Below are 16,605 nucleotides of genomic sequence, written 5' to 3' on the forward strand. Positions count from 1 at the left end.
CTTGTCATCCCTTAATGGTTGAATCATATCAACCCCAAGGAGTTGTAATTATTGTTCCTCTTGAGCACGTATCAGCCCCACAAATAACCCAGAGATGCATTTAAAATAAAAGCACACATTCTACTCATGTAAAAACACACTGATTCCTGGACTGTCCGCAGGCCGGATTTAGAAGGCGATTGGGCTGCATCCGGCCCTTGGGCCTTAATTTGCCTACCCATACTCTTGAGCAATTCATGAAATGGCCAATGAGTTTTCAGGGAGCATTAATTCTGCTTGGATTCCAGGCTAAGGCACGAGGAGAAACCTGCAGAATTGTTTAAATGACATACCCCTCCCCTTTTAGCTCTTATAAGAGCACAGAAGATGGCTTACAGGGAAGTTTAAACGGATGCAACTAATACCAAGGCTCTGAAAAAAGGACAACCAAAAGACCCATTCCTGTGCCCTGGAGCGGGGTTTCCCATTTTACCACTTGAAGTGGAACAAAAAGTGCTGCCACCTACCTACTCCTGCCATTGCTGTGAGCCCTTGCTGAACCCAACACTGGAGAAGCAGCACTGCCATCGGAACACATTTTGGGTAAGTTGCACAGATTTGGGGTGATATCTTACCCCAAATGGACATGAACATGCCCAAAATGGGCAGCACTTCTTCACGATTGGTGGAGGTGGCAGGGCACCCAATGGCTGGTCAGGCTGTGCCTGTGCCCCCCACTGATCTTCAAAGTAAAACATTACTTGAATAAGGGACACACACAATGTGGGAGGAAGCAAGTGCTCCAAATTTCCTTGTCCTACTGCTTTTAATAGAACCCAGAAACGAACAGGAAGCCATTACAAATGATACAGATCTGGAATGCAATGGTCTATGAAGGAACTAGATTTTGCACCAGCTGTAGTTTCTAGTGTGGGTCCAAAATTTGCTTCCCCATTTCTCAGGGCCCCCCCCCCCCATTGCCAACCGAAGAGCCATTTAAAAAACAAGCTATCGAAGGGTCCAGCAGAAACCGGCACACTCCACCTGTCCAAGGCTGTCTCAGTCTCAAAATTGGGCCTGAACCCAGATTGGAAAGGCTCCAGAATTGTAACAGGGCAGTATAGCACAGCAGAGCTATCTGGTTGTTCAAGCAATCAACTGAAATACAACCTGCTTTAAATTAGTACGCGTGAGCTAACACTCAGTAATGACGTTAGCCATGAAAATGCATCTAGGCTATTTCTAGGAAGTAAAATGTAGAATCTACCAAGCTCCGTGCCAGCATGCAAGGGCACACAATGGATTATTTAGAATATTTATATCCTGCCATTCCAACAGAAAATTCATCAAAAAACAAATATAGTAAGAATGCACCATAAAAAGCACTAACAAAAAAACCCCACAACTTCCTTCCTAGGACTGGAGACTTACTTTTTGAAATGGAAACTCGGGGTCTCAGTTAAGACTTAAAGAATGCACTTTTTTTTTGCAATTCAAAGTGTAAGACAATTAAGAAGAACTGGAGGAGCTAATACCTTCCAAACTTCTTAAAAGCTAGCAGAGGCTAAAGGCCAGCCCATTAATGTCTTCTAGAACAGAGGAGGCGGGGGCAGGGGGAGAGTTTACATCTGCAGCCCAGGATTATGCATTCAAATAAGCCATAAAGCCCATCTCCAGAATTTCCTGCGAAAACCCTGTACAAATATTCGTGGCTCAGATCTAATACAACCCAATGCCACCTTTCCAGATGAAAATTCCTTTGAGGCAGCTTACGTATTAAAATAAAGAGGCCGCCAACAGAGTTAAAGAGGGTGTGCGTTTGTGTGTGCGCTCCCAAAGAACACCAACAAATTCTGTACAACATAGTCGATAAAAGTCCGCGGAGAAAGAACCTCACAGCTGACAAACACTGCCTACTTAAAACCCACCCAAAACAGCTTTCCCCAAAGTTGGAAGACTCGGCACAGTTAAAAGGAAGTCCTTCTTCATGCAGCGCATAGCTAAACTATGGAACTCCCTCCCACAGGACGCAGTGATGGCTACCAACCTAAATGGGCTTTTAAAAAGGATTGGACAAATTCATAGAGGAGATGGCTATTGATGGCTACTAGCTATGATAGCTGTGCTCTGCCTCCACAGCTGGGAAGCAGTAATGCGTCTAAATACCAGCTGCTGGAAACCACAGAAGAGGAGAGTTGTTGTTGCGCTTGGGTCCTGCTTTCTCATAATGGGCACCTAGTGGGCAACTGTGAGAATGGAATAATAATAATAATATTTTTTTATTTATTTATATCCCACCCTCCCCAGCCAAAGCCGGGCTCAGAGCGGCTAACAACAATAAAAGTAACACAACATTCTAAAATCAATTCATTTTAAAATCAATTCAAAATCAAATTCATGGCAACCATTGAGCTAGAGTTCTGTGAGGATTACCAAAGGAGGGGGTCAGACTGTGCCTTGGAAAAAGGCCTGGTGGAACAGCTCTGTCTTGCAGGCCCTGCGGAAAGATGTCAAGTCCCGCAGGGCCCTAGTCTCTTGTGACAGAGCGCTCCACCAGATCGGAGCCACAGCTGAGAAAGCCCTGGCTCTGGTTGAGGCCAGCCTAACCTCCCTGTGGCCCGGGACCTCCAAGATGTTTTTGTTTGAAGACCGTAAGGTCCTCCGTGGGACATACCAGGAGAGGCGGTCCCGTAGGTACAAGGGTCCTAGGCTGTATAGGGCTTTAAAGGTTAAAACCAGCACCTTAAACCTGATCCTGTACTCCACCAGGAGCCAGTGCAGCTGGTATAGCACCGGGTGAATGTGATCCCGCTGCGAGGACCCCGTAAGGAGTCTCGCCGCGGCATTCTGCACCTGCTGGAGTTTCTGGGTCAGTCTCAAGGGCAGGATGCTGGACTAAGTGGCTCATTTTGAATTTGAGCAGAAGAGCACCCTTCTCTCCTGCGGTTTCTAGCAACTGGTATTCAGAAGCATTGCTGCCTCCAACTGTGGAGGCAGAGGATAGCGATTGTCGCTAGTAGTCATTGATAGCCCTCTTCCTCCATGAAGCAGATGCCTCACCCCCCTGGTACAGCCACAAGAACCAAAAGCTCTTGAATAAAATGTAGAACTCTGCACTGAGCCCTGAATATAAGGTTTTGAGCAGACAACCGAAAAGTCTGTTTCCGCCAGAGTCTGGGGGGGGAAAACGAATGGAAACATACCCAATCACTTCCGAGAATTAATCACTTAAGCAGTGCATCCATTAAACAGGAAATGTGTCCAGGTTCACACATGACAGACAGAAGCAGGAGGTGTGGAAGCCAGTCAGATGCCAGGCTGCTGTCTAGTTTAAATACCAAGCCTGACAAGGCATCAGCTGATCTCCAAGCTGAGCAAATCTCATTGCCATCTGAAAAAGCGGAGGGGGGGGAAGAGTCCTGAGCACTCCCAAAATATGAGAGCATCCAATGTTCCTTGTTCTGCTGAGCTGGAACAGATAAAAGGATTTGCTTTGAGAAGCCTAATTCCAGAGTAAAACAGCGAGATTCGTGGCCTAGAAAACGCTGCATTTTTAATGAGTCCTCTGCCTCAAATGGGGGGGGGGGGGACCACTCCTCTAAACATAGCCCAGAAGGAGGAGGTTTCAGGGCAGGGTGAGAGAATGAAATTGCCTGCTGAAAATTCAGTGAGAAAGCCTCCCAAATTCGGAGGCAGAAGGTTGTGGTGGAAGGAGCTGGTAGCTGCCATCCCAGCAGGCTGCCTTCGATGGGAAGGATGGGAAGCAGGGCTGACCTCCATCTGTGCCACTGAAAGGCCCGCTCAATCATGCTGGGCTTCTTGCCACTGAACTGTTTCCATTCCTGCTGATTATAAGAACCATTTAGCTTTTAAGGACTGATACCAGAGTTTGCTTTTCTTCCCCTCTTCCCTCCCTGTCCCTCTCACCTTGTATGCCGTGTCTTTTAGACTGTTAAGCCGGTGCGTAGAGACTGTATTGTTTTCACAAACTATGCATGTAAATCATACCAGGAGCCACTTTTCCAGCTGAAGAATGGGATGCAGAGGCTCTAAATAATAATAATAAATACTGAATTGTTCAAAGGCTTTTGGAGGTTAAGGCTGCAATCCTACGCACCAGGACATATGGTCCTCCAGGTGTTGTTGGACTACCAGCTCCCATCATCCCTAGCCATTGGCCGTGTTTGCTGTAGTTGATGCTGTGCACAGTGGGGACCTGGTTCTGAGTAAACAGGCGTAAGACGGCTCATGATGGATAGCTCAGTCAGAGCATGAGACTCTTAATCTCCAAGTCGTGGGTTTGAGCCCCACGTTGGGCAAAAGATTCCTGCATTGCTGGGGGTGAGGCTAGATGACCCTCGTTGTCCCTTCCAACTCTACAAGAATGATTCTGTGATTCTAAGACTTCAGTGCCAAGCTCCTCAGTGTTGCCACGTGCTTGCAATCACAACAGAACAATGCTGGAAAGCCAGTGTGGCATACAGTGGTACCTCGGGTTAAGTACTTAATTCATTCTGGAGGTCTGTTCTTAACCTGAAACTGTTCTTAACCTGAAGCATCACTTTAGCTAATGGGGCCTCCTGCTGCCACTGTGCTGCTGCTGCACGATTTCTGTTCTCATCCTGAAGCAAAGTTCTTAACCTGAGGTACTATTTCTGGGTTAGCGGAGGCTGTAACCTGAAGCGTATGTAACCTGAGGTACCACTGTACAGGTTAGAGTGCTGGACTAGGACCTGGGAGACCAGGGTTCAAACCCCTACTCAGCCATGAAGTTCACTTTGTGACCTTGGGCCAGTCACCGCCTCTGTGTTGTTATGGGGTGCATGGGTGTGGAAAACAGGTATGCCACTTTGCACCCCTAAGAGGAATAGGTGGGCTTTAAATGCCGCAAATAAAATATATGCTTGGATAGCACATGTGGAAACTGAGAGACAGGAAAGCACCCATTTCCCATTTAAGCAGCGCTGCTGTTGTGCTGATCGCTAATGAAGTTGCCATTTTCAAACAAACACACACACACATTATCCCCCCCCCTTACAAAGGAACATTGATAAAATAATCATGACTTAAAAAATAGCTGACCTACTTTACACAGCCACCTAGGACTCAAGATGCGCTGGCATCCACCATCGTGCATTAATCATTGCACCAACAGGACATGCCCCCCGTGGCAGGCTGGGAGTTCGCTCCTCCTCACTTGCTAAGGCAGCTTCACAAACCCAACTAAAGCCCGGAGCCAGCTGTCCGAGCCCGTCGCAGACATGTTACTATTTAATTCATAAAAAGCTGCGGCAGCATCTGTGTTGGAATGGAGCTTAGCGCTTCTTTTGAGTACCAGCCAGGGAGCTTCTCGGGTTTGCCGTAGCTAGAGGGGCAAGAACACAGTGAAGAATTCCCAGGATACTAAAGAAGAGGTTGCTGCAGATTAGGAGTTTGACTCTTACCTGTTAGAAATACTAATCATTAACATTAATAATAATGAGGTGGCAACTCCAGGCATACAGAAGTCAGAAACACACGCTTGTAAGAATATAATTGGGGCCTGCTGCAGACTGCCCATCTGGTTCGGCATCCTGTTTTCACCAGCATGATGCCTGTGGCAAAATTTGAGCACAAGAACACTCTCCCCTATAGTGGTTTCCAACAATTGCTATTCAGAAGCATGGCTGTGGTCAGAGCATAGCCATCATAGCTAGTCGCCAGTGATAGCCTTTCTCCTCCTGTGAATTTGTCTAATCCTCTTTCAAAGCCATCCAAGTTGGTGGCCATCACTGTCTCCTGTGGAAGTGAGTTCCATAGTTTAACTATGTGCTGCATGAATTTTGTCTGCCTTGGATCTTCCGGCATTCAGTTTCGTAAGATATCAAATAGGTTTAGCGTTATGAATTTTGTCCAAGCATAAAGGTGTCCCAAGCATCTACAATTAAAAATCAGGGCTTGGGCAAGTGTGACAGCAGGACATGCCACCATAAAGGCTGGCCCAAACAAATTTCCACAAGTCACCCAACCTCAATGAAAGGCTCTAGCAAAGCTCCACTAACAAAGCAGCTCTTTCTAACAGTCACCACTTGGTTGCACGGAGATGAAGAGAAATTGCAAGAGCTGACTAATGCATGATCTTTGCTTGCTTCAAATCCACAGCCCAAGGCCACAACTGTGGATTCTGCAGGTGCAACGGCACCTTTGAAGTCTCCTTTTGATGTCCAAGAAGCCTCTAAGCTCCCCCTACTTGCTCTCTCCCCCTAACCCTCTTGGTCTTGAGGTGGGGAGGCAGTTACTTTATTATCCCTTGAACTGTATGTGGGACTGAAGGAGATTGCTGGAAAAGTGATGCTCTTTCCCACTTCTTTCAACTCTCTGGGCTTTCCAAGGCTCTGAGAATACTTATATGGAAGAAAGCAGATTCGTAAAGTGTTCAGTATGGCCAACAAATCTACACAGAATCACCTTTCCTTAACCAGGCGAGTTGGTGTCCCTTAATATCTGTGGCAGGGAAAGAGGGCAGGTTCAGCTCTTGATTACAATTCAGAGACAGTTCACCTGAAGAACAGTCAGAGCTGTTCAACAGTGGAGCCAACTCCCTCGGGAGGCTGTGGACTCTCCTTCACTAGAGGTGTTCAAGCAGAGGTTAGATGGCCATCTGTCTTGGATGCTTTAATCGAGATTCCTGCATTGAAGGGGGTTGAACTAGATGGCCCTTGGGGTCCCTTCCAACTCTACGATTCCATGAAGCCTAGCTGTTCCTTGTAAAATAAAGTGATTTCGCTTCTCTGTTGGCAAGAGAGCGGAAAACGCAGAGGTAAGAAAATGGTTCTCGTATTTTATTCTCCTTGCATGTTGTTTGGAAAAGCATCCTCATCTGAGAAGGTAACATAAAGAGGAGATTTATGCCTTAAAAAGGAGAAAAGCTTCTTACAATTCAAAGACAATGCTGGGGAGAGAGTAGGAGATTAGTCCCATAGATTGAGATGTGGAGGATGGATAACACAGACTTCCGGATAGGACTAAACAGAAAGGAGAAAGGGGAAGTGGGAAAGGGAAGCATTAAGGCATTATAACCAAGAAGCTATTTGCTAAAGCTGTTTTGGGGAGTTTGGTTAGGTGCCAAAAACTGTCTTTGTTTAGAAGGATTGGAACTTCCAGAAGGCTGAGGAAGAGGGCTTATCAACATTGTCTACCGCACCAGCCCTGTCCCCTTCTGTTGCTGGTTCGTCTCCTCTAGAGGAGAGAAAAGGAAGCCACTGGAAGCCATCTAACCTGTAGAGAGGGCCCTTCCCCTTGGAACCTCCAGAGAGGTTAAAAGCTCTTTCTGCACCCAATGCAAAACAGCTCTCTGCCTTGTGTGCACTTAAATTGCACAATTTCAACCAGCTGGCCTTCTACCGTGCAAGGTTGCAATCGCACAAGTTAAATGTGCATAAGTTGTGATCTCACTGTATAAATAAACCAATTTATTTGGTTTCCCTGTATCCCCCCCCCCAGCTCCTCACGTACATAATCCTTGCAATCATTAATATATGTATTATCTCCATCCAAAAGGATTGTGGAAGGCTATCTTTAGCACAGATTCTTAGGCATGCTTACTGCACTAAAGGAAAATCCACCAGAAAAGTAATCACTTATTATTTCTGCTACTTGGCTTAGTTTGTAATTCCATTCTCTGCACAGATTTTCATTTGACCTTATTATTCCTGCAGAAATAATAATGACTACAAAAAGAAGAGTTACTGCAGAACAGGTTGACACAACTTGAGACCGTCAACCGAGCACAGCCCTCTAGCAGCAAAACAAACCTGGTACCTTGAAAAACAACATCTGGTTGGTCACAGGTTCTCTTGACTGGCTACTGGACAAAACTGAAGCTAGCAAACCGATTCCTCTGTGAGTTTATCAATCTAAAGCAGGGTTGTGATTTTTTCTTGATTTATTGTTTTATCTTTTGTAAACCGCTTTGAGGGGTTTTTTTTACAACCAAGCCAATGGCCCATCTAGTCCAGCATCATGTTCTCACAGTGGCAGACCAGCTGCCTGTAGGAAACCAATAAGCAGGATTCAAGCACAAAAGCAGTCTAGTAATTAGCCACTATAGCAAGGCAGAACTCCCAGATACAAGGTAGTACAGTCCTGCACAATGGATGCTAGGGACTAAGGCTGGTTATCGTCCCAAAACGTGGTAACGGTTTCATTGTTTTTGACCTGGCAATATATTGTGAATCATGGGGGGGGGGGGGTGTGCACGCATGCGCGGTGCAAAAATCACAATGTGGGAAAAACTGTGAAGCCAGCCAATGCCTCTACATCGTTCCATCCTTATTTCAGACATGGTGATATCAGTATATTGTGGTATTTAGCTGGTGATATATCATGCTGTTGAAAACCAGGTATTGCCCAGCCTTATTAGGGACTCACAGTAAGTGCCTATCTCCATCATGCTCTCCTTGAAAGTTCTCCAGGAGTATCCTTAGCTAGACACTATTGGAAAGCAGAGTGCTGAACCTGATGGGCACTTGATCCAGTCCAGTATAGCCAACCCTTCTGCTTGTTTTGCATCATGCAAGGCTTTGTTTGCACCAGCGCCTAGAGGACTCCAAATTGATTAGAGGGGGCAGCATACTGTTTGCAGCAGAGTGGATGACCTAGAGAACGTCTGCCTGCAAGTGGATGTGGAACATAGCAAACTGACACAGCTCCACACTCCGTTCAGCTCAGACAGGTTGCAGGGGGTGGGGACTGTTGAGAAAGGGGAGTCTAGTAAGAGAAAGGTAAGTGGCCAGGTTTGAAAACAAGATGTGCAGCTACGAGAGCAACCAGGTCACACCCGGCCACACTACGGAAAGCACCCTGATAGAATCAGCATTGTAAACAGAAGTGCTATTGTCAAAGAATCGATCCGATAATAAAAAGAGCTAAGGGACAATTGTCTTGCAGAAAATTACTGCCAAGGGCTGCCAGATCCAGGCTCTGTGCGTCTTTCTGGGCTATCGGCCAGCTGCTAATCATTATAGGGCCTCGGCTAATTTTGAGCTCTGCAAATAAACTGCACAACACCATGGCCTGCGCAAAGTTCTCTCCTACCACGTCTTATTAAACCCTGCTGTGTGCTTTAGCTAACCTACAGCTTGTCCACAGAGGCTGCAATATTAATGCAAACATCAGGGAGCCACTGAAGCTTCACCAGACACACCTGTTAACACGACTGGTGTGTATTTTCCTCCTGAAAAACGGAAGCCGGTACATTAATTTTGTCTCGCATCTCACGCCAAGGGCAGAAAACGGAGTGCAGATTAAAAGACTAAGAAGCCCATTTGCTAACCTTCTAGTGCTGCCGCAGTTTAACATTTATACAGCACCGTGTGCTAGACACTGTACATAAGACACACACAAGCCTTGCAGTGGAGGGTGGAGAGCTCACAGGCTATGTTAGCCAGACAAAGAGATGAATGGCAAGAGCGGTCCACAATGGTAATAGAGAATCAGGTGTCAAAGGAGGCCAAGAAACAGACGTGTGAGTGTGCATCATCATCATCATAATGGGGACACAGGTGGCGCTGTGGGTTAAACCACAGAGCCTAGGACTTGCCGATCAGAAGGTTGGCAGTTCAAATCCCCGTGACGGGGTGAGCTCCCATTGCTCGGTCCCTGCTCCTGCCAACCTAGCAGTTCGACAGCACGTCAAAGTGCAAGTAGATAAATAGGTACCACTCCGGCGGGAAGGTAAACGGCGCTTCCGTGCACTGCTCTGGTTTGCCAGATGCATCTTAGTCATGCTGGCCACATGACCCGGAAGCTGTACGCCAGCTCCCTCGGCCAATAAAGCGAGATGAGCACCACAACCCCAGAGTCGGCCACGACTGGACCTAATGGTCAGGGGTCCCTTTACCTTTATCTAATAATAATAATGGTAACAACAACAACAATAATAAATAATGTCAAAAGGCAGTCATGGAGTCTGTGTGCAGTAGAGGGAACAAGGAGGGTTGCTAAGGAGTGACTCTGCACCACATACACTGGGGCAACAGAAGTGAAGCTGGATCCTACAACAAAATGTTGCAGCATGCCATGATTTTGTTCAGAGACCCAGTTGCCTCATTGCATCCCTGCTCCTCCCCACAGTCAGTCAGTATTCTATACCCATGGAACAGAGCTGGTTCTTATTGGTCGGTGGGAGGCTCTGTGTTGTGAGGTTGACCCCTATGCCCAGCCCAAGCTATATTAAAATATTTAGATTTGTCTACTCATGTCTATAGGTAGCTCCCACTTCCACCTCTGGAATTCACCTACCTAGACAATAAAGGGGGTCTATTTTATCCTTTTAATATCCAGGTAACTTCTCTCCTCCTTTTTCCAGCCTACTCCACTGCATCCCCCTCCCACCCAGTTCCCATCTTTCCCCCTCTTAGTCAGCCAACGTTCCATGTCATGGAGTCCTTACGCCAAAAGTGGTCCTGCCCTCCAGAGATTTTGGACTACATCTCCCATCATCCTTGCCCATTGGCTGTGCTGGTTGAGCTTAATGAGCGCTGTTGTCCAAACAACCTGGAGGGCTTCACATTGTCTACCCTGCCTTATGCTGCTGTTTTGGAGTTCCCCCTTATAGACTTTCCTTATTAAGGAAACCTTGAGGTTAACCAGAGTCTTCAGTGCTGCCTCCCTTGTGTTAGGGTGATGTAGTTTTGGCTGCGTTACAATGTGAATACAGGAAGACTTGAATCAGAAATATAGAGGACGATGGGCTGCAACATCAGGGGTGAGAACCTTGGAGTTAATGTTGGGTGCCACAAGGCAGTGCAATTCTATCACAACACATTTATCATAATGCAGGTATTGTGGCGCTGTTTCTTCATCCTATAAAAAGCATGATTTGCTGCCAATCAATGGCTAAATCAGTCATCAAACCACTGTTCACATCATGCCTAGTTAAAGGAGATTGTCATTTTCGGCCAGGATTCTAGACTAGCATCACGGCAAACGACATCACACCTAGCGCAAAATTTTATATATTTCTTAAAGTGCTTTGTTCAGTTCTCAAGCCAGCATCAACCAGCAACAAGAGAATAGACTGCTTGCTGTCAGTTCTCTCCAGGACAAAGCCCTGCATTTATCAATTAGCTGTGCAAGAAAAGCACAGCAGCAAGTATTTCCAGAAATACCAAAGCGACACTGACCCATTTTGGCTGGAGGAAGAGGAGACCTGAATTCCTCAGGCTGTGCTTCCCACCATCCAGGATAAGTATTCGGGTACCGCTCAATATGTGAGCAAACTGCTTAAGCAAATTTATTGACTGCATTTATATCCTCTTCTCCAAGGAGCTCAAGGTGGCATACATGGTTCTTTCTCCAAGTCCTCGTTTGATCCGCACAACCCCCCTGTGAGGTAGGTGAGGCGGAGAGGCAGTGACTGGCCCAGGGTCACCCAGTGAGCTTTGTGGCTGAGCAGGGATTTGAACTCTCGTCTGCCAGGTCATAGTCTAACACTGCAACCACTACACCACACTGGCTCTCAAATTGCAAAGGCAATTTCATGTAAGAAATATTAATGAAACTGCCTCTGATTAGTCTTGCTGTGTGCACATGTGTTGAGAAGCCACAAATGCCCAAATTCAGAGATTCTTTGGTGCAGAATGATAATGCGCTGCCATCAACACATAGGTGCCACATTATTAATAGTACTTAGCATTTATACAGCAGTTGAACATGTTCAAAGTGTTCTGTGTATATTATCAAATGTGACCTCAAAAGCACTGTAGGTATTACTATTCTCAAACCTAGTAAGCACATGCAAGAGGCAAGATTTCAACTAGGGATTCTTAAGGTTCCCCTGTCAGCATCTTGGTTATTACCAATGTTAGAAATTAGCTAGGTGCCAGGCACATTTTGCAATGGGCATGGGTGCAACTGGATCTCTGGATGCTGGGCTGGCGACTGACATCTCCATCTGGCTGGCCCTTTCAGCTAAGGCTGCCGTACATCCAGACATAGCCAGAGTACAGCAGTCAGAAATTTGAATTTGAGATTTTGAAAAAGGAAAGAAAAAAGCAACTTTGGCTAAAAATAAAATAAAAACAAAAACTTTTGTGTCCAGATTTTCACTTTTTGAAATATGGCAACCCTAGGTAAGCAGAGCTTATTTACTGCATTTATATCCCATCTTTTTCTCCAAGGTGTACATGCCCCCCCCCCCAGTTAATCCCTACAACGATCCTGAGGTGGGTTACGAGGCTGTGACTGGCCCAAGGTCACCCAGTGAGCTTCCTGACTGAGTTGAGATTTAAACCTGATCTCTGGCTTCCTAGAGTACTTCCGCTATGGGGTAGCTATATAAATTAAGTAGGTAAATAAATAAGGGGAAAGCAAAATGTCACTTTAAAAAGGGTCTGAAATATTTTCCTTGAAGCTTGAATTTGTTTTATTTGCTTTGAGATTTTCTTCTTTAAAATACGAAGTGGTATAAAAATAATAACAAAAGGTGCCTAGACATTTCATTGTAGTGACCATAACTTAGGTTTAAGGTGCCATTTGGCAATTAGCTTATTTATCTGAGTTTCTAACACTGCCAGTCAGCATAGCTGTATGATGCTACATCTGAAGGGAATATGGATGTGCTGAGCTGCATCTGATGGGAGTTGTCATCCAAAACATCTGGAAGGCTCCAGGTTGATGAAGACTGTGCCACACTATACCAGTTCTAGGAATTCTTATTCCTACATGGAAATACTTTCCCCATACAAGTCTGGAAAGATGCAAGACCTAAGCACACCTTGCCGTCACCTACAATACAGACCATTCACAGCATTTCCAACACTGGACAGCAGCGCCACTTTATAAAACCGCATCCCCCCCCCACATTGTGACACCCACGGCTCCCCAAAGAATACTTGGCATCGTTTTTTGGTAATAGGTGCTAAATTAAGACCAGGAGAGCTGCCTTTGTTTTTCAAACAGCTCCTCTCCAGCTAACTCATGCAACACCATTTTTTCACAAGGTTTGCTTTGCTGCCTCGGTCCTGAGAGTGCAGGTGCTGGCACCACACAAAGAGCTATTCACAAACTTGATCCCAAGCCCAGACTACACTTGCACAGCAGTGAAACAAACACAAAGGCGCAGCTCTTTTGGCCAGGTGGGCAACCTTGGAGATTGCAAGTTAACAACCCCCAGAAAGTGCGCATCACTTCATACCTAGTTAAGTCAGGCTTGCAAATTATCTGCACTCCAGTTTACTAATGCACCATAAATTCTTCCATATGCTTTGCTAATTACCTTTCTCAGGGTTGCTAAATTTTCATCCTTTAGGCCACACAATGCACCAGCCATAAACCCAGCTGTTTAACAAAGATGCGAGCATCAACATCCCAAGTGGACAACATCTTTTTTCTGTGAAATTCCAAAAGCTCTGCTCTCCATTTCGAATCTAAATTCTCAGAGACTGCAGCCAAAGAAATGTGAACTTCACATGGAAAAGGAAAGGAACAGATAGAGTATCCATTCAAAGACTCAAAGACAGTGCAACGGGTGCAACTGAGACTACCAAAAAAATAAAGTCCCAGGCAACCCCAAAATTCAAAGTGTTCCTTCCAGCTAGAATCATACAAGGCCAGGACACAGTGGATGGAAATCTTGCTAGCCACTGGATTTGCCCATTCAGACATATTGAACCCTGACATATCTCCTTCTCCTACACACCACAAAAAACCTGCAAGTTTTTGGCTGTTACCAGACCAAAACTGTTATCTCTGCAGTCACCTTAAGAATGTAAGAGTTTTGCTAGATCAGGCCGATGCCCCTTCTAGTCCAGCATCCTGTTGCCAACCAGACGGCCCAAAGGGAAACCGGCAAGCAAGACCTGAGCACATGAGCACTGTCCCCTTCTATGGTTTCCAGCAACTGTATTCAGAAGCATTCCTGCCTCCAACCTTGGAGGCACAGCATAGCCATCATGGCTAGTAGCCATTGATAACCACCTCACATCAATCACAGCTAGAGGAGTCTTCCCCAACCTGGTGCTGTCCAGCCATTGTAGACTACAACTCCCATCAGTGTCAGCCAGCACAGCCATAAGGTCTACTCCAGCACAGCCAGCGTCTGATGGGAGTTGTAGTCCAAGACTGCTAACGGGCAACAGGTTGGGTGCCCTAGCACTAGAGTCAGGCAGAGCACTGAAAGAAACATATTTTGAGGCTTGTTTTGTTTTTTTACATTGTAAGGCTCTTGGGGCAGACTCCTGCCTCCCTTTGCCAAAGTCACTTTGCAAAGGGCTACCTGCACATTGACACAGCCAACACTAACACAGCTGTTACCCACCATGTTTCCTGAGGGGAAGAAAAAGAGTTATCTAGAAGCACCCAAAAAAAACCCCCTGACTCCTGGGGCAAGGAAAGGGAAGAGCTCAACAAAGGCCAGCTGTGCTTGATGTGCATTGGGGGGCAGCCATGGGTCCAGCCCAGTCCCAGAAGGAAGGCCAGACCCTAACCGTGTCTGTTATGAAGGGGGTGGGCAGAGCACCCCTCCAAGAAAACAAATGCCCTTTTTCTCAGAAAAAGGTACCTCCTCTCTCTCTCTCTCTCTCATTTGTATATATAATTTTAGGGGAGGGAATGGAAAGAGAACCCCCCTCAACTTCCACCTATAGTAAAAAGGGGGGGGGGACTGTCCCTCAAACGCATAAGGTAGGAAAGTTACTGGGAGAGAGCAAGCCCCCCACAGACACCCCCCAATCTTTTCCTGGACTTGCTGGCCTCTTCTAACCCCCTCCCCAAATACTGAGAAGACCTCCCTCCCCAAACACCCCCAAAAGTGGAGACACCCCTCCCGAGGAGGCAAAAGGGAGACCCACCCCTTTCCTTCTTCCAACCCACCCACCCCATTTGGCTCTTCCAGGGGAGAAAAGGGCGCCGCACCCACAAACACAGCACCTCACTTTTGACTGGCTGCCCTACCGCCTCACCCTCTTACCTGCGCGGACGGGTCCTTGAAACACAGGGTTTTTTCCGCTCCCCTCCGTTCTCCTCTGGGGCAGCCCGGCCCAGGCAGCCACTCAGCAGGAGAGAAAGAGAGTGAATGAGCGCGCGCGGAGAGCAGCAGCAGCAGCAGCCTCGGCGAGGAGACGCCGCCCCCTTCCGACTTCCCGCGAGAGCCACACAGGCAAGGAGAGGGCGGGGCCGCAAGCGAGAGCCCTCGCGCCGTCAATCAAGCCAAGGCAGCCGTCTATTTGACGTGTGCAAGGATGGGAGGGACGGAGGCCGGGGTTACTCTCTACTCCTCCCCTCCAGCTCTTCGGCACGGAAGCGCAATCACAACACGCTAGCCGCTTGGCCAATCACGAGTTGCTCCGCCTCTGCCAGGGCCAAAGAGGGGAGGAAAGAGAGGGAGAGGGAGAGGCGGGCCTAGGGTAGAAGAGCCGGCCAATCGTGAGAGCGGTTAGCGGCGCTTTAGCCAATCGGATGACGCGGAGGTCTGCGCGTTCTCTCTCTCTCGCTCTCGCTCTCGCTCTCTCTCTCTCGCCTTGATTTGGAGCCCGCAAAGTGATGTTTTGCTTCATTTTCACCTGTGCAAAGGGAGGAAGGATTGGATGGATGGAGAACCAGCTTGGGGGGAAAGGGGTTTAAAGGGTCGGGGACCAGCTGAAATGTGGGGTGCAGGCAGCAAGCATGCTGTCCTTCTCAGCACTGATTTGCATATGCAAATTAATGCAAAAAGTGTCATTTTACTTGGTTCTGAAGATGTGGAACTAGAAACAGCAAATGCATAGGGCGGTAGTCAGAGTTGAGCCAAGTCAGCCACATCCATTAATGTCACTGGGGTAGTCTGAATGTGGCTGACTTTGGCTGCAGCCCATAGGTTGGAGAAAAGGGCGTTACCACGGTGGCTGGGCCCTTCCACGCCCTTTGCAGCCTCATCCAAATGTACGCTTACTAGCTGCATACCCTCCAACATTTCTTCGATGAAAATAGGGACATCCTATGAAGACTCCCTGGAAAAGACCCTGATGTTGGGAAAGATGGAGGGCACAAGGAGAAGGGGATGACAGAGGACGAGATGGTTGGACAGTGTTCTCGAAGCTACGAACATGAGTGTGACCAAGCTGCGGGAGGCAGTGGAAGTGCCTGGCGTGCTCTGGTTCATGGGGTCACGAAGAGTCGGAAACGACTAAACAACAACAACAATTTCATGATGATGATAATTATATTTATACCCCCACCCATCTGACTGGGTTGCCCCACTACTCTGGGCAGCTTCCAACATATATTAAAACATAATAAAATATTAAATATTAATAAACTTCCCGATACAGGGCTGCCTTCAGATGGCTTGGGAGTCAGATAATTCCATAATACCCATATTTCTCTGATGCAAATTTGGACATCAAAAGGGAAAGCGGGACATTCTGGGATAAAATCAGAAACTGGGACAGCTTCTGTAAATCCGAGACTGTCCCTGGAAAATAGAGACACTTGGAACGTTTGCCATACAGCCATGCTTGCTGAGGCTGATGGGAGCTGTAGTTCAAAAAAAGAGAGGAGGGCACTGCATTGGAGAAGGTTGCACAAATTTGGTGTCCCTGGCATCCAAAATTCCCCAGTAATTTTTGCTGCAGGGTAATATTTCTCCCTTGTTATCTTACCAAGAGT

At 47.0% G+C, this 16,605-nt stretch overlaps 1 protein-coding gene across 2 annotated transcripts in view; it reads right to left on the minus strand.

Annotated features, from left to right (window-relative positions):
• The window catches only part of GLCE (glucuronic acid epimerase), a 56,364-nt gene extending 41,299 nt beyond the window's left edge, over positions 1–15,065 (minus strand). Inside the window, exon 1 of one of the 2 annotated variants that reach the window (XM_080982156.1) lies at positions 14,930–15,065. The gene's annotated coding sequence lies outside the window, so the exon portion shown is untranslated. The remainder of the gene's footprint in view (positions 1–14,929) is intronic. The other variant, XM_080982157.1, reaches the window with a different exon arrangement.
• Positions 15,066–16,605: the final 1,540 nt, after the last annotated feature.

This window comes from Podarcis pityusensis, assembly GCF_964106645.2.
Source record: "Podarcis pityusensis genome assembly, chromosome: 14".
In the NCBI taxonomy this organism is placed as follows: domain Eukaryota; kingdom Metazoa; phylum Chordata; class Lepidosauria; order Squamata; family Lacertidae; genus Podarcis; species Podarcis pityusensis.